Source organism: Emydura macquarii, unplaced genomic scaffold, assembly GCF_026122565.2.
Source record: "Emydura macquarii macquarii isolate MOO-44397 ecotype Brisbane River unplaced genomic scaffold, CSIRO-AGI_Emac_v2 contig_1353, whole genome shotgun sequence".
Taxonomy (NCBI): domain Eukaryota; kingdom Metazoa; phylum Chordata; order Testudines; family Chelidae; genus Emydura; species Emydura macquarii.
In genome coordinates, this window is record NW_027131490.1 from 58,052 (window position 1) to 85,517 (window position 27,466).

At 40.5% G+C, this 27,466-nt stretch overlaps 1 long non-coding RNA gene across 1 annotated transcript in view; it reads right to left on the bottom strand.

Annotated features, from left to right (window-relative positions):
- Nucleotides 1-4,423: 4,423 nt before the first annotated feature.
- Nucleotides 4,424-27,466, bottom strand: part of LOC137155372 (uncharacterized) — a 95,623-nt gene continuing 72,580 nt past the window's right edge. Inside the window, exons 2-3 of the long non-coding RNA XR_010920442.1 lie at nucleotides 9,802-9,962; nucleotides 4,424-4,918 (exon numbers count right to left, since the gene is read on the bottom strand). This is a non-coding gene — a long non-coding RNA (uncharacterized lncRNA). The remainder of the gene's footprint in view (nucleotides 4,919-9,801; nucleotides 9,963-27,466) is intronic.

Consider the following 27,466-nt stretch of genomic DNA (forward strand, 5'->3'; position numbering starts at 1 on the left):
AGTGAATGATCCCTTATTGTCCAGTCCCAGCTTCTGGCAGCTGGAGGTTTAGGGGTATCTACAGCATGGAGTTGCATCCCTGCCCATTTTGGCTAATTGCCATTGATGGACATATCCTCTATGAACTTATCAAATTCTTTATTGAACCCAGTTATAATCTTGGCCTTCACAACATCCCCTGGCAACAAGTTCCACAGGATGGCTGTGCATTGTGTGAAGAAGTACTTCCTTTATTGTTTTATACTGACTGCCTATTAATTTCATTAGAGACCTCTAGCTCTTGTGTTCTACGAAAGGGTAAATAATACTTCCTTATTCACTTTCTCTACACCATTCATGATTTTATAGACCTCTATCATATTCTCCCTTAGTTGTCTCTTTTCTAAGCAGAATAGTCCCAATCTTTTCAATCTCTCCTAGTATGAAAGTGTTCCATACACCTAATCATTTTTCTTGACATTCTCTTTACTTTTTCCAATTCTAAAATATCTTTTTTGAGAGGGGGCAACCATAACTGCATGCAGTATTCAAGGTGTGGGCATACTATGGCTTTATAATGTTTTCTGTTTTATTATCTATCCCTTTCCTAATGGTTAATAAGATTGTTAGCTTTTTTTTTTTTTGACTGCAAATGTTGAGCAAATGCTTTCAGAAACCTATACACAATGATTCAAAAATATCTTTATTGAGTGGTGACAGCTAATTTAGAGCCCATCATTTTGTATATATAGTTGGGATTATGTTTTCCAATATGCATTACACTGGACTTATGAAAACTGAATTTCATCTGCCATTTTGTTGCCTAGTCATCCATTTAATGACATTCCTTTTTAGTCTTCGCAGTCAGCTATGGATTTACTTATCTTGAGTAATTCTGTATTGTCTGCACATTTTCTCAGCTCACTATTCAATTCCTTTTCCAGATCATTTATCAGTATGTTGAACTACACTGGACCCAGTTCAAATCCTTGGGAACCCTACCATTTACTTCTCTTCACTTTGAAAACTGATCATTTATTGCTACCCTTTGTTTCCCTTTTAAACAGTTACTGATCCATGAGAAAACCTTCCCTCTTATTCATGACTACTTTCTTTCATAATATCCTTTGTGGTGGGACCTTATCAAAGACTTTCTGAAAGTCCAAGTACACTATATCTACTGGATCCACCTTGTCTGCATGATTGTTGACACACTGAAAGAATTCTAATAGATTGGTGAAGCATGATTTCCCTTTACAAAAGCCATTGTCTCTTCCCCAACATATCGTGTTTATCTATGTGTCTGATTATTTTGTTCTTTACTATAGTTTCAACCAATTTGCCTGGTACTGAAGCTATGTTTACTATCCTGTACTTGACAGGATAGCCTCTGGAGCCTTTTTTGTTATTTTAAAAAAATCATCATTGCATTAGCTATCCTCCAGTCATTTGGTACAACGCTGATTTAAGCGATAGATTATACACCATAGTTAGTAGTTCAGCAATTTCACCTTTGAGTTCCTTCTAAGCTCTTGGGTGAATCTCATCTGGTCCTTGTAACTTAGTACTGTGTAATTTGTATCAATTTGTTCCAAAACCGCCTCTAATGACACCTCAATCTGTGATAGTTCCTAAGATTTGTCACCTAAAATACTTTGACTATGTGGGAATCTCCCTTCCATCCTCTGTAGTGAAGACTGATGCAAAGAATGAATCTAGCATCTCTGCAATGACCTTTGCTTCCTTGAGTTCTCCTTTAGGTGGCCTTACAGATTGTTTGGCAGGCTTCCTGTTTCTGATGTACTTAAAAACAAGTTATTTGATTTTTGTGTCTTTTGCTAATTCTTTTTTGCCTGCCTAATTATACTTTTACACTTGATTTGCTTGAGTTTTATGCTGCTTTCTATTTTCCTAGTCAGAATTTAACTTTCAGCTTTTAAAGGTTTTTTTTTTTTTTTTTTTTTTTGGCCTCTAATCACCCTTTTTAGTCATGGTTGCTTTTTTTGCTCCCTTTTAAAAAAAATATTATTTGGGGTGTACATTTAGTTGGAGCCTCTGTTATGTGATTGATACAGATTGGGCCATATTAATGCCCAGCAGGGTAACTCAACTGAAATTAACGGAGATAATATGGCATGGGGTGGGATGGGGATGGAATATAAAGCATTGGTACTATAACACTAGCTGCTTAACTAGGATGCTACAGTGGATGCTTTTCCCTCCCACAATAAAAAGAATTTTGGGGGACCAGAAGTTGCTCTTTTGTACTTAAAATAGTTCAAGGTTTCTTGTTTTGCTTTTACTTCACTCATTGCAAGTTTTCTGCCTCACATAAGAATTAAAAATAATACAAATCTGCTAATGCGATATTTTCCCCTCAAGTTGAGCCTAAGTACAATTGTACTAGATATATAAAGTATCAGTAAGGCTTTGAGAACTTGAGATACAGGCAACTTAAAAGTCTAAGGCCCTATTTCTGCAAAACACTCAAGATGAGCAGATCTTTGCACTCTGTGATCCTTTGCATAGAGGTTCACCCACACAGAATCCATTGCAGGATTGGGACCTAACTTTAAACAGTGTCTGAAATAGCTTGGAAGGAGATTCTAGTATAGTCTTACTTTGTTTTGCTGAGCCTGAGATGAGATTTTCCTGGAGAGAAAAAACTGCTATCAGTTTCTGCATTAAAAGACCAGAAATCCCTATTTGAATCCCACATAATAAACTCCAAGTAACTCAATAAAGTAGAATTGCCACTCCAGTCAAAGAGAGACAAGGTGGGTAAAGGATATTACTTCACCCACCTTGTCTCTCTAATACCCAAGGATGAACAGGGCCACAGCAATGTTGTAGACTCCAGTAAAAGTGCAGTCCTCATGGTTCAGGTTCATTCAGGTTTAAATTGATTACCTCATAGTTCATAGTCCTCAGAGTTCATCCTCATCATTCAGGTTTAAATTGATTACCTTCAAAGACATCCCAGATAAAAAAAATGCCCCCAAATCAAAACGCATGTATGTACAAATTCTAAGTATCTTCAAGTCAGATATTACATTCAAAATAAAAAATATGGGAAAAAATCTTGCTTTTAGTACTTGAAATGCCAAGTATTGAAAAAGGATACAATTCGTTTCAATAATACTTATAAACTGCACTATACTTAAAGAACATTAATGTTGTAAAGTCAAACACTCAAAAGTTAGGAAATGCCAGAATTAAGGTTGTCTATGCAACCTTAATTTTCCTCTCATGCATAAGCATCGTGATACAGCCTTTAATTGCATGATCAAATATTATTTTTCCCCAGGAACCCTGTCGTATTCAGTGAGTGAGCAGTTATTCAATATCCCTTTTTATCCTCATTCATCATGTGGCCCCAGGCCTTAACACTATTCAAACCCTGAACTGAATACAAAATTAATAATTTCTTCTTGGGTGTTTCTATGCTTTCATGGGTGGATTCACGAACAATGATGAATTTATCTTCACATCAGACCTGTGAAAAAATGTATTATCCCTATTTTACAGATGAGATACATAGAGAGATTACAGCCAAAATTGTAAAAAGTGTCTATGAATTTTGAGTACCCAAGTTGAGACACTGAGGCCTTGATTTTTCAAGAGTACTTAGCATTACATAGAACATAATATGTTCAAAGCTCAGCTCCAATCAACTTCAGTTGCAGCTGTAAATACTCATCACTTCTGCAAATCTGATTCCTTGTGTCTCATGTTGGACATCTATGATGAAGGGCATATAATTAGTATCCAAGTGTGAACATTCTGATTTAAGTAAATTTTTCAGTAACATATAGGAACTCTGTGGTAGAGGCAGGGATAGAATTCAGTTCTCAAGGGAATTATTCAACTACTTTAATAGTGAGACCGGCCTCTCTCTTCCTGCAAACCCCTGTCTCTTTCACCACATGCTTTCCAACTCCTGAAGCAAATAAGGCAGGGTCCTACAGACAACACAGTCCTTCACTACACATCCCTGATTCACCCCAGCTTAGGTTCTTCCTGTTTACTAAATGGACAGGAGTCCTATGGAAAATATAGTGATTATCTAATTAAAGATCATAACCCTTTCACACAAGGGGGGTGAATTAAGGTTGCCCAGGCAACCTCAATTTTGTCATTTTCTAACTTTTGAGTGTTTCACTTTTCAATATTATGTTCACTTAATATAGGGGTTGTGTGCGCGTCTATGCACATGCATAAGAGAGAGGGAAAGATTCTAAGTGTCCCAGAAGGGAAAAACTTATGTATGTATAGTACAGAGAATGATTGGTATACAGTATTTCCTATATTTAAAATGTGTGTTATAGTGCAGGCCATTCCAGAGTGCCCCCTTGTGTCCAAGCATGACACCACAGATGAGCCCTGTCATGACTTTCCCTCAACTGGGGTTTAAACAAGACATTTAGATATTAACAAGGGGCCCCCTTTGGCGGGTCTCTTTTATTAACAGAAAAGGCCAACACAAGTATAAACAAAACCTTCATTCCACCATCTTATCTGGGAGACCAAGTCAGTCTTAGTTTATGTGTTCCATCTGAGTCCACTGCTCACCTCTCTCCAGGTCATTCACCAGCAGAATTCTCTCATCTTAGGTTCCTGTCACTGAGTCAGGATTCTTTCCACTACCTGGGTAGTAGTCCAGGATCCATGGAGGTTTGTCTCCTGCAGTTCTTTCCTGGGGCAGCATGTCATTCCTGGAAGGCTGGGCTTTCTGCCACTGTTTGGAAGATCTTTTGCTGAAACTAGCCTTTCCTGGGTGTGTGCTTTCTGCAGCTGTTCCTTTGGGAATCTTCTAACTCTAGAAGAACACCTTCTGGACTCCCTTCTGTGGTGAACTCCTCTCTTCAGGAGCCTTCAGTCTCCTTGAGGCTCATAGCATCACGAAGATTATGGTTGGAAGGTGATCTAGTTCAACTCCCTACTCAAAGCAAGACCAACCCCCAATTAAATCAGGGTCCTTCCCTAACTACGCTCAGCACGTAGCCTCAATAAAAAGATTACCTCATTTACAAATTAACATTTAAGTAGCCACTTCAGGCAGTCAGTTACCCCCAGGTGGGCCTTTCAGAAGGCAGGTGTTGGCAAACTCTGACAAGGAGATATTGCAGTGAAGTAGATATGTATTCCCCTTCCTCTGGTGCTAACCACTGTATTTATGTCCAATATAATGGAGGAATGTAAAGGGTTTGAGAGTTTCTACTTGACTAGCACAGGTATAGACCACATGATGTTCTTACTGATCTGTATTGGGGGCACTGTCCTCTAGGTTATTAATTTTTATCTTCCCAAAAGTAGAATTTAGTCCATATTGGATACTTAATCACTAGGGGTTTTTTTTTAAGTTTGTTTCAGGATTTCTATTAATTTTAATTTTCTGCATATTCTGTTAAGGTAAAAAGATGTTTAAGCATTTTTAACAGTGTAAGATGGAGTTGGTCCAGCATTTGTGGAATGCAAGCTAAATAGTCATTAGAGACAGATTTTCCCAGTGTTACTTGCTATTGCTAGCAATGATACAGTTCCCCAATCTACCAGTAGTTTGCTTTTCCTTCCACTGTAATCCAGCACCTCCTGTCTTGGAAATAATGCTGGGACTATCTCCTGCCTCAGTTTCTATTATCTAACAATAATGACAAATGGAAATGGAAGTGCTGTTACTTACAGCCAGTTCACAGTTGTGTAACTCCTGTTTGAAGAGCTACAGTATAAATATACAAAACTACATACTGCCTTGCAGACTATTGAGGTAGGTCACACCAAGAGTGCAGATCAAAAGCCCCAATTTGGTCAGATATGCTTGAAAAATTAGGTATGTCTCTGCTTAATAGTTTCATGGACAACATATCAGTATTTTAAGAACTAAACTGCAATTATCAAATATGATTTTTTTCTGGAGTTTGTAAAGCATATGCCCTTCTAGTTATTCTAAAGCAGAGTAAAAATTGTCCCTTTTCCTTCCCTGAACATGTCTAATATGGGGAAATTTTAAAGAGAAAAGATAAAACTCAGAACTCATTTTTTAGCACTTAGAAAATATATTACTTCTTTGGCTGGTGTTGCTCAAAGTAGTGACATTTGCTTATGGCTCTAAATGGTGGTTAGATTCTTAAATCACTTAGGCACTTTTGAAAATTTTACCCAATTGTGATGGGATCCCCAGGGTGCAACCTGGACTGTGGGACTGCTGAGCCCTCCAGATGCACCAACGTAGGCTTCTTGGGACACTGATGTCAAGCTACCAGCTTCTGATAGGCATTGCACTTACATAGACATCCACAAGCAAGGACACACCCAACTATGTTACATGAATGATCTCCCAGCCACTCATGAACCATCAATAGAGAGATTCCAGCCAATTTCTCTCTCCCCCTTCCAGCCCTACAACCCAGGACTGTACCATCTTAGACTGCTCAAGATTCCCTTGAGCAGTGCAAGTGCATTAAGTAGTTTGCCACTCCCCTCACTGTGGAGTGGGCACACACTGTCCTTTGTAAATTGAGCTGAGATTTCCCAAGCACTTCAACCAAAACATATTGTTTTAGGTGTGTAGCCGGGATGGGTGGTCCCCCTCTGAGGAGGACCCAGAGGGGGAGCCAGACCCACCCTGGCTGATAGAGCCCCAAAGGAGAAACCCTGACCGGAAACAGGTGGGCGGGTCCAGGCCTTTAAAAGTCCCAGGGTCCCCACCTCACCAGAAGCAGGGTGGGGGGGCGGAGCCAGGCCTTTAAAAGCCAGGCCTGTGAGCCCAGTCAAGAGAAGACAGCTGAGAGAGAAGGATGCCTCTTGTCCTGAGCCCCTAGCTAAGGCCAGGCCAGAGACCTACGCTGAAAAGGAGCGGCCGGTCTTAACCCCAGCCTGGGAGCCCGAGGAGAGCCCACCTGAGACACCCACGGCCTGAGAGCCCGAGGAGGGCCTGTCTGGGACCTGGAGAACTTACCGGCCCTGCCCACGGCCTGGGGGCCGGAGGACTTGGAAGAGCTGCCCTCCGAAGATGAACCCATGGAGCTGCCAGAGCTGCCACCCGTGGATGAAGAGGGCCTCGTAGGATTACCATGCCCCAGCGACCCAAAGGAGGCAGATACCGGGATTTTGGGGAGGAAGAAGCCCAGGGGTAGCCACAAGTTCATGGCTGAGTCTGGGGCAACCCGGGCGGCATGTTGCGGCAGGAGCCCCGCTGACCCCATGTCAAATGCCCTTTTGCCACTGCAAGGGCCCTGGACTGGGACGCAGTGGAGACAGGTGGGCCTGTGTCCCCCTTCCCTAACAACCCTGAGAGAGTCTCACCCTTCATACCGCTCCAGAGAGCAGCCTGCTTAACTTGCCAGCCCTGCCTGAGGGCCGGGCGAAAGAGTACTAGCCTGGAAAAGGGGCTCAAGACTGCTCCCGGCGTGAGGTAGCTGGGAGGGGTGGTCCCCCTCTGAGGAGGACCCAGAGGGAGAAGCCCAGACGCTGTTCCCTGCTTCCAGGGGCGCGTCCACATGGTAAAATATAAAACAGACTTATTAACTACAGAAAGATAGATTAATAAGTGATTATGAGTGGTAGGCATAAAGGTCAGAAAATAAAAGGTAAACACTCATTCTGAATCCTAAACTTTTCATCTAGGCAAGAGTTGAATCAAACAATGTTTGACAGATCTAGGACAGACTGGGACTGTTCCCCAGTTCAAAGTCTTGGTCTTCCAGGTGTTAAGATTGGGAGGGGAGAAGAGAGGCCAAGGGACGATGTCACTGTCTCTCTTTATATCTTCTTCCAACTCACTAAAAAAATCTTTTCTGTGACATGGAGGTTAGGAGACCCCATTGGTCAGGCAGACTCCATTTCACGTGCTCTCTCTGAGAAGTCTCTGGGATGGCCTTTGGTAGAATGGATTCCCTTTAAAGGGCCATCAGCACATGTCTGGCTGGTCCTTTGTTGCAATTGAAAGGTTGGCTGTGGGCGTCTCCCAACCTCACAACATATTTCAGTAATACATATTGCAATACTTCATAACTTCACATATAATGATAGCCCACACAATCCATCAGGATTTTAATGTTCAACAGATCAAGATTTTTAAAATGATACCTCACAAGTCATACTTTGTATAAAACATATCATAATTATGACAATGGTGAATATGGGGGTTACATGGTGCTATTTGAAGAACAGAGTGTCACACCAAATCTCATAATGAAATCTAACAAATTAAGCAAAATTCAAAATGCCAGCCAAATCTATATTTATAGTTGAGTGGAAATGATCAAATCTACATTATTGCATTATATCTCTTGAGAATCTTCAAGTGAAAAGTGATCCTAAAAATCCTATTACTGACAGTCTGATTGTTTATACTAGTGGCATGGACATCAGCATGGCTAAAATATTAATATGCATATACTTAAATTTGCACTAGAGAGGAAAGTGTGTGGGTGGCTGGGTAGACAGGGGTTCTGGAAAGAGTGAGAGCAGTGGCGCTGGAACTAAGGGTGCTTGAAGTAGTAACAAACATTCTCAGCACCTGCACCCCCACTATAAAAATTGTTCCAGCACCCCTGAGTGAGAGCAAAATAACTTTGGCTTCCAGCTGCTGGGTCAAGTGGGGTCTACTGCAATAGTTGCCACAGAAATCATTGGCCACTGGCTGTGAAGCTGTATGATTGACTATGACCACTTATATCATTGATAGTTCCACTGTTATACAATTGCAACAATGATTTTATAAAGTGTATTATGTAAGATGTAATGGAAAAAGTTATAATCTATTAAATATGATTATCCTTGTTAAATCCATTTGGCATCTTTGTATCTGAAGTTATGAATATTGGCTATGTACTTGTATCTTACACAGGTGTTGTAGTTCTGGGGGACACCCCCAGACAGAAGAATTTACATCAAGGCTAGACAACTATGGTTGATGGCTCATCAACGACACTCAGCTCTCAAAATGGACCATTGAGGACACTCATCCTGTCCAGATAGCTCTTCCTGAGGATGCCTCCAACAGTGAGGGGCCAATGGACACTCCTGCGACTCAGAAAACCATGTAAGGACATGTGATATGTTCATATAACCCTGGACTCCATCTTGGGCCAGTAACTTTGCACAAACAGGGGCTGTGGGCTTTGTCTGGGACTGTAAAATTCCGTGTGCATGGCAAGGGATATAAAAGACCCCTGATATATCTCCATTTTGTCTTCATTTCCCTGGACTGGATTTTTAACAAGGAATCTCTAAACAAAGACTGATGACCCCTAATCTGTTTAGATGATTCAAGAGACTTTCACAAGCTAGCAGTTTATTCCATTACTGTTGTGATGCTGATCTATGAACAATGAAAATCACTTGTGTGTATATGTTCCTTTAACCATTCAATAAATCTCTTCTTTTTTTATATATTAAACCTTTAGTTTTTAGTTACTAAAGGATTGAAATCAGCATGATAATGGGTAGGAACAGAGTTAATATATTGACCTGGTTAAGTGGCTGCCCCCTGGGATTGAAAGGACCCTATATCTGATTAAATTGGTTTCCGTAACCACTCATAATGAAAAGTCCAATGGCTGGGTAGTGAGCCAAGGGCTGGAATGTTTAAAGAGACGGCATTTTTGACTTCTTGTTAGCCAGTGTGGTGATACAGAAGCTCACTTTTGTTACTGGCTCGGTTTAATCTAATGATAGAATAACCACCAGTTTAGGGGGAGTCTGCTCTATTTCTAAAAAGTCTGTCCTGAATCTGGCATTCTCAGCTGTGACCCACTGAGGCATGGTGACACTGGCCCATATAAGACTGGAGCTGTGAAATAAAGATCAGTGACTTACCTTCACTCATGTGTGTCTCATCCTTATTATAACTGCCATCCACCTTCTTCCTCCTCCATCAGCAGCAGTTCATCTGCTAAAGAGGCAATGGAGATTTGGTGGGACCTCTCATCCCACAGTATCTGGGACCATCTTCGTCCTCCTTTCCTTAACATTATCAGCTGCAGTGAAGGGAACGAGAGCACTCTAAATTTCAATGTATGGAGATATATCCAGGTGGACAGCCCCTTTCATTTAAGGATCTGTGGTGTGATGGTAGCATGATCCTGCCTATAGCATTTAGCATATATTTTCCTCATCTTCTCCCAAATCATTTTAGAAGTATAGTGCACCTTATGAATAATTTACTGAATAAAAAGTAGCTGAGTTTGTCACTAACTTGCTAGTTGTCAACTTAAAATGTAAATTCCAAAATAAGTCACAAGTCCTTGTAAGGTTATAGATAACACGAAGGCACCCAAAGCAATATAGCTGTCTGTCTCTATAGAGATATATACATGCTTGCTCTGCTGCCATAAAACAACTATGGTTCATCCTGACACTAAAATACAACAGAAGAGCAACACAAAATAATAACACTGTGTTAAGTGATCCGTCAACTAAAGACAGAGTAGGCATCGAGCACCTAAGAACCCAGCTATACATAACCAGCCACCACCACACCTGTTGTGTACATGGTGAGGATGAAGAAAACACTGGCCATGAATCCTGATGACTTTTTTTTTTAATAGGACTTTATGTACTTAGGTTATAATCTTTCATCCTCATCTGGTATATGTAACTGCACAACTCAAGAATGTCAACAATCCAATTTTCTAGAAGATTTCAGTCTGGTTTTGGTGGCATAATGACAGAGGAATTTGTTAGTGAGTGTCTTGTATTATTAGCAAACAGGTATAAGAGAGAAAGAAGGACACACTGACTAAACTATGGCATTACTCAGGGCGTTTTGAATAAGAGTAAATATTGTTCCAAATCTTATTGATTTGCCTGAGTCAAGTATTAAAATTTGAGCTTTTAATAGCTTACTCCAACTTCAAAACCTCTTAGGTGTAAAGCGCTAAGCACTGGGATATTGTATGGTACATTTAGGACTAGAGATAGACATTTCCAAATGTCACTAAATTGATAGCACATTTAGGAGATCAGATTAAAACCTGATGTTTTTCTTAAAGCAAAAAGAACTAAAAGATTTCCCAAAGGAATGGTCTTTGGAAATAGCAGCGGGTTTTTTTTTTTTTTCCTGTTACTTGAAACAAAACTGAAACCTTCGGCGATCTGGCATTACCAATATTGAGTTTCTTGTTATAAATATGTTTATCGTATGAAAGAAAGTAGGTGGTTTGACAGTTTGGAATAAAGGCTGTTATTAGCTTTCCGTAGGGTCAATCTCTGGAAAGCTCCCTCCCTCCCAGATATGTACCTCCCATATATGCCTTACTATTAGGAACAAATTTTGCACATGTAAGGGTTGAAGTAGGCACTACAGAGACATTTTCCACTGTAGAATCTGAATTCTAAGGATTTTACCCCAGCTTTTTAAAAAAGGTATTTATGTGTTGCTCTGTTCAGTGTTTCAAGGCTTATGTGATTTAGATGGTTAAGTCCCACTTTCAAAAGTGACTTGCAAATTTAGGAGCCTAAGTGTCAGTGAAAGTCAATGGGACTTAGGTGCCTAAGTTCCCAAGTTACTTTTGAAAATGGGACTTAGGCCTTGCAACACTGAATGGGGCAATACCTAAAATATATTAAAATATGGGCCTTTAGTCTGAACAGATACTGTTCAGTCCAAAAGATATTTTACAAACAGTAGTGAGCTAACCTTCGTAAGGCAGGTAATCTTATGATGACATTTCAGAGCTGGTGAACCTGAGATTCAAAAAGCACATTGAAATCAGACTAAAGGTGTGTTAAGATGACCCACTACAACTAGTAGCCACTTTTGAAAGTGTTGGTCAAAAGACTTGCTGTGTAGCTTTGAGCAAGTCTCGTGGCAAAACCGAGAACAGATCCCAGGTTTTCTAACTATAGTTAAGGAACATTTTACAAAACATTACCTGCGGAATTTAGCTTCTTTTGTGCTCATGAAATATCCATGGCAGCCAGCATATAATTGCCTGAAATGTATTCGTTATTTGGAATTATTTCATGAATCATTTTGTTTGTGATTATTTTAAAACTTTGTGGACTGTTTATGATCATTTCTTAATGAGTTTTCAACATTTGCCAGTAAAGCTGTGTTAACTGTGATTTGTCACATGGTATCACTCTTAATCCCTAACTGAATGAATGTACGAACACATCTGGTTTTAATATAATATTCAATTTCTGCAATATTTCAAAGTTGCGTATCTAACCTAAGTGAGGATGTGTTCACTAAAGGGGAGGGAAAAGGGATGTGAGCATGCCCAAAGCATATTTTTAAACCGGAGTGGATATCCATGGATGTATTATTTGCCAATCTATTCCTGACTCACATTCCTATGCTTTGTTAGGCCACATATTCTTGTAACATGGGCAGCTGTCCCTAAACTCCCCCTTCGTGGCCAGGGTTCCTTTTTGCAGAGACATCCCTCTGTTTTCCCTCTTCAGCACCACTGAAGAACTCCACAGTCCACACGTAATTCAACAATCCTACAAGGCAGTCCAATATATTTAGTGTTCTAGATTCAGACTGTGCCCTCCCCCCCAGGCTCAGCCCTAGTTCAGTCTCTCTCTCCTGGTACTCCAAAACAACACAGTCTTTGAAAATAGAACACAAGTAGTCACAGTCTTCATCCCAGGTACAATAGTGCTCTGCACCTCCTCCCAGCGGGCCTGTCTGCTGCCCAGTACCTCCTGCCTGGAATTTGTCCTTCTCCACAGGTTCTCTCAGGGGGTGCCTTCCACCTGCTCACTCAGGAGCCTTCTTACTACTCCCTGCAGTGCCTACAAGGATAGCTGCAGTTTCCTATGCTTATGCCCTTCATTTTAACTGCCTGCTCCTTTTATGTTGGAATCACCTGATTCCTCTTAGATGCGGCTTATTCTGAAATCAGGATTGGCTTAGCCTCAGGCTCTCCAGACCACAAGGCAAGCCACTCTGTTACAACTCTCCTTATGCCATTTGCAGCATTAGGAAGACTTATATATATATATATATATATATATATATATATATATATATCATATATACACTGTATTTATATTTACTGATCAGTATTATCCAGACATTTGCTACCAGTGGTACTGGAATTTATCCTGTTGTGGAGACCTGTTGAGTAAATTGATTTAAGAAAGTGATATTTAAGGTCACATGAGATGACTGGGAAAATACATAGGCACCAATCTTTGGAAATACTACCTTATAAACACAAACACCACAAAACCAATCCATTTTGGTTGTTTTATATATTGTGGACAACTTTACACACAGAATTTTTGCAATGCGCATAAGTATAACAATCTGATCTTTGGATAAAGAAAATATTGAACAGCTTTAAAACTATTGTTATAGTTTAAGCAACACACATTGTAGTAAGAAGTGAGAGCTTGAGGCTTGCAACCCAGCAGAACAGGCTAATACCTAAAGCCTACATGGAAAAAACCATGAACAGGAGTCAGGCTGTAAACTTAAGACCTCACTGAAATAGGCACGGAGAAAAAGCTGATACTACAAACACATATATTTCCAAAATATTACTAATATCAAAACATTACTAAAAATATATAGCAGGTGCAGAAAGTACCAAGGTAGCCTAACACCAAAGATATAACAAGGGCCATCTGACCCCTTGAAATGATGCTTTGATGGATAGAAATATCTGATAAGATGACAAATAGAGTTGTTTTGCCCGAACCATACAGTACAAAGTGAGGGGTGGTATTAGACAACGTCAAGAGGGTGGCAACTACCTACATCAAAGGGGGCAGAACGAAATTGTCTGTAACTGTGTATAAAAGAGGGTGTCAGAGGGAATTATGTCATCTGGCCTAGGGGATAATGGAAAGTGCTGCCATTAAGTTGTGCTGAGTCCATTGTAACAGAGCACTCATATTTTAAGTATACCCGTAGAAACTCTATATGTCGCTTCTCATTTTGCTTTAACTGCAATAAACCTGGCTCAGGGGCCTTCGTTGTTCAGCTAATCCATGGTCTTGTCGATTCATTCGATTGTGAACACTGACTCGGCTACCTGCAGAACTAAGACAGTACCTACACGAGGGACACGCACGCAGCCTACACTGACAAGCACTAACAACTGACAACACACATTTTGCATTCATAGTTTAAGAAACTTTGGAATTGATATTCATTTATGCCAAGCCCTCTTGAAAGCACCTTAGAAATTTAAAAGGACTTCTTTAGTATAAATGAGAACCAAGCTCTTTATTTTTCTAACTGGAATAGCATATCATGGTAGAAGAAAGTCAAAATTCAAATTCAGCAAAATGCACCATTGATGCTCATTGGGGTGCAAAAACTACTGAAGGAAAGCTTAAGAAAATTTAAATGTGCAAACACTGGATTAATATTTTGTTTCAGCAATGCAGTTTGTGGCACTGTGGCTGAATCATTCCCCTTGCTGCCTTCTTTTAAACATACTGTAGGAAATAAGGTCACAGCCATGACCTTAGCTGCAGGAATTTTAATCAATTTGGCAGCAGAGATGGGGCAGATACTCTAAACATGGCTGTGATTTGTGTCTCCTCAACCTCCATCTGTATAGCTATCATTCACAGGGTCAGACTTAGATGTGAATAACTGAGACATTTATGTCAAAATTCATGGGCCATTACTGAAGTTATAAGTGAATATTTAACCACAATTGATTATTTGTGGGAGGAAGCTTGGCCACTGATTGAACAAAGCCATAAAGTTAGAATCAAAGACTTTAAGAATGCAGGTCAAATTTCCATAACATTAGCATTTTTTTTATTCTTTCCTCCTCTAGGTCATATTCTATGTTGAATACTAGAGTGATTGCTTCTGCTCAATAAATTGAACAGAAATAATAGATGTCTGGAGGGTCTAGGTCCACTTATGCCTTCTCCGTGAAAATATGGGAAACTGAGTTGTTATAACAGAAAATTAGAGATGGGCAAAAAATTCTCAGCAAAAAACATAGATTTGGGGACAACAAAATGTTTCTGGAATTCATGTCAGTTTCACCAAATTGTTTCAGTTGAAAAAAAAAAAAAAAAAAAGTAAAAAAAAAAATCTGAAACTACCCAAACAATTAATTTCAACATTTTCAAAATGAAACATTTTGATTTTTCAGTTAAACAACTTTGTTTCAAATTTTTTTAATTTTCTTTTTTTTTTAATCCAAAACATATAAAAATGGTCAAATTCAAAATAAAGCATTTTGATTTTGTTGAAAAGAAACATTTAGTTTAACCCTAAAGGATTTTTTTTTTAACTTTTCAATTAATCAAACATTTTATTTTCAGTTCATCCAGAATTTTCATTCTCCCCCCTGAATTGCCAGTCTACCAAAGAAATTCATTATTCACACAAATTTACAGATAATCCCTTTTCAATGGCCCAAAAGAAAGTGGTGGAGTTGGTTAGAAGAAGCTCCCTGATAATATTCCCCTTTTGTAAAATTCATCCTCAGCTCCAGATTTCACAGTCAGTTTAACTGTGTTTGAAAAAATAATCACAAATGAGCAACTAATCACACTACCCAGTGAGTCAATAAACAAATCCAAGTGATACTCCATTAAAAATAAAATCCTACTAAGATAAATTCTGCAATTATTTCTGGAGACTATAACCATAAATCTTGATTATTTTCAGGAGCTGGAAAGGTTTGGGGCATGCTGTGGAGTGAGCTGCAATATATTTAATAAACTCTTCCTAATATGTCTAGAACTTTCTATGTATTTTCCTGTTGCTGCTCAGCTCCAGATGATCTTCAGTTCAAATATTTGTGTCCACTCTTCAAATATCTTTTATTCAAAGAGAAGAGTTTTAACCTTCTCACTCTGCCACCATAGGTTAGTTCATTGATAGATTTAGTAGTCCTGCTCTTGAACTCCTTTAGAATTTATTACACTTCTACAGATATAAAGGTAGAACTCAGCAATAACTCAGGCTGGTGTTTGAGTACCTGTGTGTATTATAACCCGTAGTCTCTGGCCTGAGGCCGAGGCAGGTCACCTGCTGCAGCCTGTGAGTGGCACTTCCTTTAAGAGGGAGGCTGCTCAAAGAGAAGAAACAGAATTAGGGGGAGGTGTGGTGGGAGATAAATGCTGGGAATCAAGGTAGAATGCTTAATGGGAAAATGTTTAGGAAAGGCCAAGCAGCAGGACCCGGTTTTGAGAAGGTACTATAAAATCTGGGAAAGATATGATTTTTGGTGCTGAGTTCACTTTGACCCGTGATGTTATTTTAATAAACTAGCACCCCACAAGGGGTTTTACTTGACTCCATAGTGTCTATGTGCAGTTACTATGGAGTCCAATAAAATCAAACTGAGGCAGCAGATCCATGGCTCAAAAATACCTGACAAGGCAGAACAGCTATAGCATGGCTTTCAGAAGTGTCAGAGGTGCTCTGTCCTGGATTACAGACTCTGGAGTGATGCTCCTGACTGTCCCTGCAGCACTATACAACTGCTCAGATTTGGGAGATCCTAAGTGCTTAGTGGGTGGCCTGTGGCCAACCCAGGCCCACCCATGGCTACAGCCTTGATTTATTCTCTGTTTAGAGCACATACTTGTGCTGCCTCCACTTTTCTAGCCCAGATACATAGCACAGGCTTCCCTTTAACTTGAAAAACATATAAAGAGTCCTTTAAATTGAATCATCACTAGAAATAAAATGTGTTTAAATCACTGGGGGGAGGGAGACAACTCCTACTCCAGCCTCACAAGCCTAAAATATAGTTCAAGAGGTTCACAAAACCTCAAAGTTCACACTTTTTACCAATCCCTGACTCCAACTGGAACAAACTGTACATCAATTAGTGACTGGTTACCCAGTCTGGATTAAATAATTGATCATCTCTGTAAAGAAGATAACACATTCCTAGCTGCACAAAAGATCTGATTCTCCAGGCTGCTGACAACCTTGGACAATTGCAGGGAATATGACTTTTGCAAATATAGTGACGGATGTGAAAAAAGCTTCCCCCATCTCTGCCACAATGTAGTACTTTAAAGCACACTCTGCCATGTCTGATCACATTCTCGGTGTGATTTCTATCACTATAACTCTAACATATGCCCTGTGTATTTCCGTCATCCCAGATCAGCTGTAAACCAAGGTGACCTGTGAGGATGACATATTGTTAGCAAAGCTTTAAAAGCCACTATTTTGATGGTGTGACAAGATAACAGTTTCATACCAGACCATCAGTGGAGGACATATCCATGTTATCTCTACTTACTCCCTGAAGTTTTAACCTCTTTCAAATTTAACTGAGAATGGACAATAACATTATTTTGTTGATAGTATGTGTGATGGATTTTATCCACTATTACTGCTGAATATCTGTACTGAGTTTCTTATACAGAACTTTCTGTCTTTCCTGATCTCCTCTGCACATATATCCTTGACTAAATGTGAGAAATTATATACTTTCTTAATGGATCATCTGCATTCATGACAAGATCAAACATCTTAAGCTGTTGTAGTCAGGCTTTCTGACTTTTCTAACTGATTTTTCTTTTGCTGTCACAGACTGTCAAGATTATTCTACCTGCTATTTAACTGTTGCTTAATAACTAACAGCAACTAGTTAACTAATTCAAGTAACAGAGAAGGAACGGGATTTTTCCTCAGCGTTAACACAATGAATAATCATGAGATACAGGTAACATAATCAGAACAGTTTGCTTTGGCACAGTTATTTTCCTAACTGGAACGCTCTGATATTTTTAAACATTGCACAGCACAATTAATAGCATTGATCTGCTTTACCATTCAAATGATGCACATGTATTACAGCCATGTAAAACTACATCTCAATAGTCTACCATTATTAGACAAACATAATATTGTGCTCCAAAATACTTTCAAAGAATAAATAAATCACTACAAGTGTCCAGGCATTCTCACTTTATCTTCAGTTCTGTCTGCAACCTTTTTAAGTTTCAGTCTTTCAAATTACAATTACAGAAAGTGGTAAGTGCTTTTGCAGGTTTAAAATAATGACCCTGTCCATAAGTGAAAAAAATTAAGCTAATTTAGGCTGAAAGAAAAGATCTTCATCCTGGATTTGTAACATAATGATAATGTGGTGTCCCTTATGGTCCTATATATTTGTATATTGTCTCTAAGGCATGTAAATTCTCTCAGCCGCCATATTTTGTCTCATAGTATTAGCATCCACCATCCTAGCAACAGCCATCTTAGTTGCTTTACATTTGAACTTAAAGGTTGAAAGAGTGCCAGGACTCTTTCTTTTTAAGTTAATGGTTACCAACCCCCGCCCCCCCCCCAAAAAACAAAAAAAAAAAAAAAAAAAAAAAAAACCCACATGCTATGAGGTGATGAGATAATATATTTCTTTGAGAACTCATTAGCCCTCTTTCTGTAGTTCTCACTGAGGCAAAATCATCAACAAATTCAACTGGAGTCCTTGACTGAGAAAAGAGTGCAGATCCAGGGCCTCGTTTGTTGTCTTCTACTTCAGCATTTTAACCTTAATGTCAGTGAAATGTGGTTAGTGATAATGAAAAACATTTTGAATCCACATAAATTTTATATTCCACTCTCAGGTTAAACACAGATGTTCTGTGCTGCTAGAAGTACAAAGTCCCAATTCATTGCTCTAGAGTCAGATGTGACTCTGTGATGCCCTATCTAGTCTCTGAGCTACTCTCTAGTGAAGCAACTTTCCCTAAGTGTCCCTACTAGTTATGCGCACTTACCTCTCCCACATGTTTCATTATCTGCAGCCAAGTAAACAGGGACATGTTACATCACATGGAGATGCAGAGAACTAGGAAATAATCATAGTATGCTGGTCAGATGTTATTCTTCAATGCCAAAGACATGATGTAGCTTTAGTTTGTATTAATGAGTTGTTGAGCCACAAATTGATGCAAACATTGTAAGAAAATATCAGGAGATTACATTGCATGTCCATGCTGGCCCATGATACTGAAGTCTCTCTGTAGCACCAGAAGGTTGAATAACCTCTTTTGTACGGTATTGTATATATTGTATCTATGCACACACAACTTTTACAATTATGATATAAAAATAAATTCATTACGTGTTCAGTAATTGAAACTACAAACTAGCTGTTAATTTGTGCCTGCTGAACCACATTCAAGATTAGCATGAAACTCTGTTCTGTTAAACAAAAGTCCTTTCCTTTTTTTCTCCTTTGAATGTCTTTGATTTGCCACTTCTCCTTGTGCTTTTCTGAACTTCATTCAAAGTAACTTCACAGGCAGAGCTCTCGTCAATCTTGCTGAAGCTTTTTAAAACCAAAAAAAAAATATATATGTTTTCTTTTGTTTATTACGTTCAAGCTTTTCTTTAGTGAAAGTATGGTTACTAGCTGAATAGTTACATTTTTTCCCTTTAAGTGAGTCTAATAAATGCACAGGCTGTTTGCAGATTAAATAAATAGAGCCATTTAATTACACCAATGGAAATTTTATGTGGTGGGGTAAACAGTGATTAAAATATTAATTAGGAAAACATTGGAATGGGTAACAGTTATTGAGAGTATATGTATTTTTATGTGTATTTCCACTCAGACACTATAGAATCATAGAAGATTAGGGTTGGAAGAGACCTCAAGAAGTCATCTAGTCCAACTCTCTGATCAAACCAGGACCAACCCCAACTAAATCATTCCATCCAGGGCTTTCCAGTGCTTCACCATCCTCCTAGTGAAAAAGCTTTTCCTATTATCCAACCTAGACCTCCCCGACTGCAACTTGAGACCGTTGCTCCTAGTTCTGTCATCTACTATTAGTGAGAACAGCCTAACTCCATCCTCCCTGGAACTCCCTTTCAGGTAGTTAAAGGCTGCTATCAAATCCCCCCTAATTCTTCTCTTCTGCAGACTAAACAAGCCTAGTTCCCTCAGCCTCTCCTCATAAGTCATGTGCTCCAGCCCCATAATCATTTTTGTTGCCCTCCGCTGGACTCTTTCTAATTTGTTCTCATCCTTTCTGTGTTGGGGGTCCCAAATCTGGACACAATACTCCAAATTTGGTATCAACAGTGCTGAATAGAGGGGAATAATCACTTCCCTGGATCTGCTGGCAATGCTCCTACTAATGCAGCCCAATATGCTGTTAGCCTTCTTGGCTAACTGTTGCATACTGGTGACTCATATTCCAGCTTCTTGTCCACTGTAACCACTACGTCCTTTCCTGCCAAACTGCTGCCTAGCCAACGCATGGGATTCTTTTGTCCTAAATGCAGGACTCTGCACTTGTCCTTGTTGAACCTCATCAGATATTTTGACCCAATCCTCCAATTTGTTTAGGTCACTCTGTATCCTATCCCTATCCTCCAGGGAATCTACCACTCCCCCAGCTTATTGTCATTAGAAACTTGCTGAGGGTACAATCCACCGCATCCTCCAGATCATTAATGAAGATGTTGAACAAAACCGGCCCCAGCACAGAAACTAGGGGCACTTCATTTGTTACCAGCTGCCAACTAGATATTCAAGCCATTGACTACTACCCGTTGAACCCTATGATCTAACCAGCTTTCTATCCATCTTACAGTCCATTCATTCAACCTGTACTTCTTTAACTTGCTGATAAGAATACTGTGGGAGACTGTATCAAAAGCTTTGCTGAAGTCAAGGTATATCACGTCCACTGCTTTCCCCACATCCACAGCCAGTCATCTCATCATACAAGGCAATGAGGTTGGTCAGTCATGACTTGGCCTTGGTGAATTTATGCTGATTCTTCTTGATCACCTTCCTCTCTTCCAAGTGCCTCAAAATAGATTCCTTGAGGACCTGCTCCATGATTTTTCCAGGGACTGAGGTGAGGCTGACCATCCTGTAGTTCCCTGGATACTCCTTCTTCCCTTTTTTTGAAGATGGGCACCATATTTGCCTTTTTCCAATCATCTGGGACCTGCCCCAGTCATCTCGAGTTTTCAAAGATAATGGCCAATGGCTCTGCAATCACATCAGCTAACTCCCTCAGCATCTTTGGATGCAGTGCATCTAGCCCCATGGACTTGTGCATGTCCAGCCTTTCTAAATAGTCTTGAACTTGTTCTTTCAGCACTGAGGGCTGTTCACCATCTCCACATTCTTTGCTGCCCTGTGCAGTAGTCTGGGAGCTGACCTTGTCTGTGAAGACAGAGGGAAAAAAAGCATTGAATACTTCAGCTTTTTCCACATCATCTGTCACTAGGTTGCCTCCCCCGTTCTGTACAGGGGCCCACACTTTCCCTGACTTTCTACTTGACACTAACGTACCTATAGAAAGCCTTCTTGTTACCCTTCATGTCCCTTGCTAGCTGAAACTCCAATAGTGCTTTGGCTTTCCTGAGTACACTCCTGTTGCTAGAGCAGTATTTTTTTATTCCTCCCTGGTCATTTGACCAACCTTCCTTTTTGTGTTTAAGCTCACTGAAAACGTCTTTGTTAAGCCAAGCTGGTCAGCTGCCATATTTGCTATTCTTTCTGCACATCAGGATGGTTTGCTCCGTGCCCTCAATAAGGTTTCTTTAAAATACAGCCAGCTCTCTTGGACTCCTTTCCTCCCCATATGAGCCTCCCAAGGGATCCTGCGCATCAGCTCCCTGGGGGAGTCAAAGTCTGCTTTTCTGATGTCCATGGTCCATATCCTGCTGTTCTCTTTTCTTCCTTTTGTCAGAATCCTGAACTTGACCATCTCATGCTCACTGCTGCCAAGGATACCACCCACTTTTACTTCCCCAACCAACTCTTCCCTGTTTGTGAGCAGCAGATCAAGAGGAGCACAGTCCCCAATAGGTTTCTCCTGCACTTGCACCAGGAAGTTGTCCGCAACACTCTCCAAAAACTTCCTGTATTGTCTGTGCTCTACTGTATTGCTCTCCTAGCAGATATCAAGGTGATTGAAGTCCCCCATGAGAACCAGGTCCTATGATCTGAAAACTTTCACTAGTTGTCTGAAGAAAGCCTCATCTACCTCATCCTCCTGGTCTAGTGGTCTATAACAGAGGCCCACCACAACACTATCCTTGTTGCTCTCACCTCTAAACTTAACCCAGAGACTCTCAACACGGTTTTCTCCAGTTTCATCTTGGAGCTCTGAGCAGACATGCTGCTCTCTTACATACAGTACAACTCGTCCACCTTTTCTCCCCTTCCTGTCCTTTCTGAACAGCTTATACCCATCCATAACAGTGCTCTAACTGTGTGAATTACCCCTCCAAGTCTCGGTTATTCCAATCACATCATAGTTCCTTGACTGTGCCAGGACTTCCAATTCCTCTTGCTTGGTTTCCAGGCTTCTTGTGTTTGTGTACAGGCACCTAAGATAACTAGCTGATTGCCCTACTTTTTCATTACGAATCAGGAGGCCTCCACTGTTGCACCCTCCCCTCCTTGCGCTTCCTCCTCCTTCTTCTATAGGGGGCTCAGTCCCTGCCCCCAAATAATTTACAATCTAAGACAACAAGCAATATACGAAGAATGAGGGAAAAGATAAAACTAAAATATATACAGTGTTACATACATCAAATTAATTAAATGTGTGTGTTTATTATTTAAATAAATACACATAATCTATAGCAGCAATGGGAACAAAAAATAGTGAGGTATCCAGAGATATTCAGGGTAACTAGAAAGCTTCATTTATTTGGTATATCCAGCAGTTAACAGAGGTTATATTTAAGTTCAATTTGTAGCATTTCATAATCCTACTTAAAAATTAGCTACACTGCTAAAAGTTAAGGGTGTATGGGTGAGGAAGCGGGTGGAGCAGGAGTAATAGTAGAATTCTCAGGATGTCTTAATGATATTGTTTTATCCAACCTGACTGCAGATTAAAAACTTATAATGTTTTCCTTTTCATTTTGGAGTTTCTCTTCACAGCCAAAAGTGCTTGAAATGTCATTTTTATAAAAATTGAAATGCTGAAAAACCCAAAGCAATCCACAGGAAGTTCCTAATTTCATGGCCTCTGTGGCTCTTTCATGTTTGCAGATCAGTTGTATGTTATTTTGTTAGTGTTATGATATATACCTGAGGCAAGCTTCATAAAAGGCAGATCCTCAGGGTGGAAGCCTGTTGTGCAGCAAAAGTCCTGGGTACCTATTTGAGTGATCTCATCAATCACGATTTGTGCCTGTAAGCGTTTCGGGTTCCGTGGAAGGCCACAGTGGCTTCCTACAGGGGAATAGCTCGCGCTTTGCGAGAGATCAGTCTAGGCAATTCGCCCTCAGGCAGGGCGAGTGGGCAAGGAGTCTATCGCTCCAACCCCTAGGCAGGGTGAGCAGGCGGATCGCTCCGGCCCTCAGCGAACAAGGAGTCTCGCTCCAACCCCTAGGCAGGGTGAGGGCGGATCGCTCCGGCCCTCAGGCACGAAAGGAGTCTATCGCTCCAACCCTAGGCAGGGTGAGGAGGCGGATCGCTCAGGCCTTCAGGCAGGGCGAGCGAACAAGGAGTCTATCGCTCCAACCCCTAGGCAGGGTGAGCAGGCGGATTGCTCAGGCCTTCAGGCAGGGCGAGCGAACAAGGAGTCTATCGCTCCAACCCCTAGGCAGGGTGAGCAGAGGCGGCAACGGCTTCAGGCGGGGTCAGGAGAGCAATTCTCCTGGGGTGGCTAGGGGCAAGGGGAAGGGGAGGGGGACGCAGGCCCACCCGACTCCACTGCGTCCCAGCCCAGGGCCCTAGCAGTGGCAGAAGCGGCTGCCACTGTGCCGGCGGGGCTCCCGCCGCAACACACCGGCAATACGGCGGCTTCAGCCACAGGCCGTGGCTGTCCCTGGGCTACTTCCTCCCCACTGACCCTAGTACCTGTTGCCTCCGTGTCCCAAGGATAGTCCACCTGGGGTAGCGTTGTTAGTCCTTCCTCGTCGACCGGGGGTAAGGCAGGAAACTCCTCTTCAGGGGGCAGCTCCTCCAGGTCGTTGTAGGAGGGGAGCGGGTCGGCCTCGGGCAGCTCCTCCAAGTCCTGCCCCGCTGTAGGGAGGGGCTCGGCGGCTGGCAGTTCCTCCAAATCCGGCCCGGCCTCCGGGGGTGTCCGCCACTCAGGCTTCTCTGGGGTCTCAGCCCAGTCTGGTAGTCCCAGAGCACAGCCCCGGGCTCGGGGTCGGGGTAACTCGGCCCAGTCGTCCTGGCCGGGTTGCCTTGTCCAGCTCCTCGAGGGCCCTATCCAATCCCCGGGCCCAGGTGGGGCCGGGGTTCGTCGGCGGCGGCTAGGCTCCGGCCTAGGCCTCTGCTGGCGGGGCAGCACGTCTGCCTCTGCCAGCAGTCTGGGCCCTACTGAGCTCAGGGGCCAGGCTTTTGTATTTCCCCTTCCTGTTGGGGCTCCGCCCCGGGGCTGCCAATTGGCCTGGCCGGGTGGCCCTATCACGGCCCGGGTCTCCTGTTGCCGGGCAGACTCTGGGGCAGGGTGTGAGTTGGGCCAATCAGAGCTCTCGGGTCCTTCCCCAGGCTCTGGCTCCGTGGGAGGCCACAGTGGCTTCCTACAGTGCCAAAGCACATCTTATAGAACCAGTATTTCAAATTAATTGTAAATTGCAGAGCTAAGATAGCTGTGGGCATAGTACAGATATACTGTAGTAATGTAAGTGAGCTTTAGACCTGATTCTGCAACACTGAAGTCTGTGAGAGTTTTGCTAGCGACTTCAGTGGACACATGATCAGGGCTCAAAATTCTGACAGCCTAACTGAGAACCTGCAACTTCTTATGAATTCAATGAGAGCTATATTCAACACCTATCAGTATTTGGGCATTAGATTTTTTTTGCAGTCTTACTCAGGCAAATTTCCCATTGCCTTCTATGAGATTTTGTCTAGCTATGGAATAAGAACTTTTAGATCTGACTACCTATCTTATCTGAATAACTAAATGCAGTTTTCTCAATGGTTTAAAAAATAATGAGCCAAATTTTCTGCATGCTTATACCCTGTATATCAAAGCAAATTTGGGCCTACTGCATTTAATTACCTCTGCACATTCACAATGTGTGTGTTGATCATAGAAAAAAGGGAACAGCATATTAAAATAAATAAAAGATTGTAGAAATGGATAGGAAAAATACCATAATGTAGACTATGTCAAGAAAAAATGATTGAAATATAGGAATCCCTCTGATGATTTAGTATACAGCAGCGTTTTTTTTTCTTTTCACTTGTTAACTTTATACTACACTACAAAAAAGAAACGTTTGCAAAACCATGTTAGGTGTATTATATTTTCCCCTCAGAGTCCATATTCCAGATTCTTAATAAAACCTACTTGTCTGAAGGATGTGTAATGGTTTTATGATACTTTCAAATTCTCTCTATCTTGTCTCAGACCTACAGGCTTCCACCACTACCCGGTACTTTGAACTAAAACAAATAGCCTCAGTGCTGAATTACTCATGAATTTATATATAGTTGAACATGACCATTTTATTTATAACTGACATTTCATTCACAGATTTTCAGTTGATAATAATTCCTTATGGTGGTGTAATAATTTTTGACAACCAATAATTGCTTAATTTATTATTCAACACAATTCCAGCATTTAGAGCACAGAATTACTGAAGAGTTGATTAACTCACTCCAGCTTTATGAGCTCCATTATGTCTCAAAGAATGCTTCATATTGCTGAAAATGATAACCAATATCTCAACAGAAAAATGAGTATGAAGGATTTAGGTTTCTAAAGTAATTTGGCTCTTATTTCTTTCCTCAATCCTCCCAATTCAAGAAGAGATAGATAAAAATATCCATGGGTTAATATTCCATACTATGTTTCAAAGTCTTACAGACACCATTTTCCTGAATATTATAGAAAATACATTGGCATGCTCAGAAGAAAAGAGATTGATATCTCAGAGATGTCAGCCAGGACATTACGACATATACAAAGGGGCTGAATTCAAGAACAAAAGATAAATTGTAATGGTTCCACTGCAAGAGGGAACATACTGAAATGGCTATATCCTTATAACAATTTTTTTTAAAATATGCCTTTTGGAAACTAAATCAAGATACATGAATAGAATCAGTGAAAATGAAATATATAATGAAAAGATTCCTCATGTTGCGCTCACAGTCCTCAAGTTGCTCTCATTGTGTCCTTGGATATATTAATCTGAGTGCATATAAACTGACCAATAGTTACTATAAAGTTCTCCTAAACTTTTTTCTCTCAAGAGCAAAACTTAAAATGAGATCAACCTGTGAAAATAACATATGCGACAGGTTACACATGACACATAGGAGAATGGTACAGAACCTTCTCCTAGGTACAAATTCATCTCTGGCACAATTCCAGGATGTTGTGTTTATAGAACCAACCTGAATATATTTGCTTGTATTTTCCATAAGAATCAAGTTAATAAAAATGACATTCAAATCACTATATTAAATTACATTGGCTTGCATGATAATTATAATAAACATCTCACCACAATAATTTACCTATTGCTTTACTGAAAGTATTCTTGGGATGAAATTCATCCACAACATTTTTTTAACAGCTTGTATGAACATATATCATGTGACTAGCCAAAAGTAATCTCCAAAAAAACTCAACAGTTCTTATTTTTAAAATCTCCCTGCTTAATTTCCCCAAATGTTCATTTTCTGATTATAAATCAAGTTTTAACAATTAAGGAAGCTAGTGATCAATGCCCTGAGTGACTATTCAGGAAGGTACATGTAGGAATATAGGCCCACATTAGAGCTGAGTAAAATCCAAACTCAATTTAAAACCCTAGTTTTTGACATGAGTGATAGACCTGAAGTGTATAACCAAAATGAGAAAGAGAGAATGTTTGTCTTAAACTTGTAGTGACCCTGGAAATATCACAGTAATTTTATTTAAGGTTTGGTCTAAGCAATAGAAATAAAGAAAACAGGGTTAGTTGGGCACCAGGTGCAGTAAGTAACTGGTTAGAAAAGCTTAGTCCAATAGCTAGGGAAACATATAGCAAAATAAGATAAGAAGGAAACATGGAAGAGAGCAGAGTGCATCCCTAAACTGCTTTAGCTGACTTTAGCTAAAGTCCAAGAACCAGCAGTGATGTCACTTGTTTTTTTATAGTATACAAAAAGCGAGGTTTTTTTAGGGATTCTTTGGCAGAACTTTTCCATATCCTTCCAGAGCCATACCCTAATGAGGAGGTGTCTCCTGGGCTTGATTCCGTTGGGGGTATTCAACCGATGCTTACAACTGAATTGTTGCTAAGGTACAGAAAATAACGGTGTATATGCTTACACTGATATTTTGGATATAACCAACATCATGAACTAATAAAGAAATGCTTATATGAAAATGAAGTCATGATAAACCTTAATAAATTTATTAGGAAAATTATTTCCAACAGTACACAAGCACTTGCCTAGCTTTAAGCATGAGAATAGCTTCCTAAATAGGAGTCAATAAAAGGATGGATCCAAATCTGAGGTACCACAAACTTATTCATAGTTTGGGCCCGAACTAATCACTGTTGGGAACTGAGGTATCGGATGATGTGCTCATGAGACCAGAGCAGATCAGAGGGCTGCTGCTGCTGAGCACAATAAGA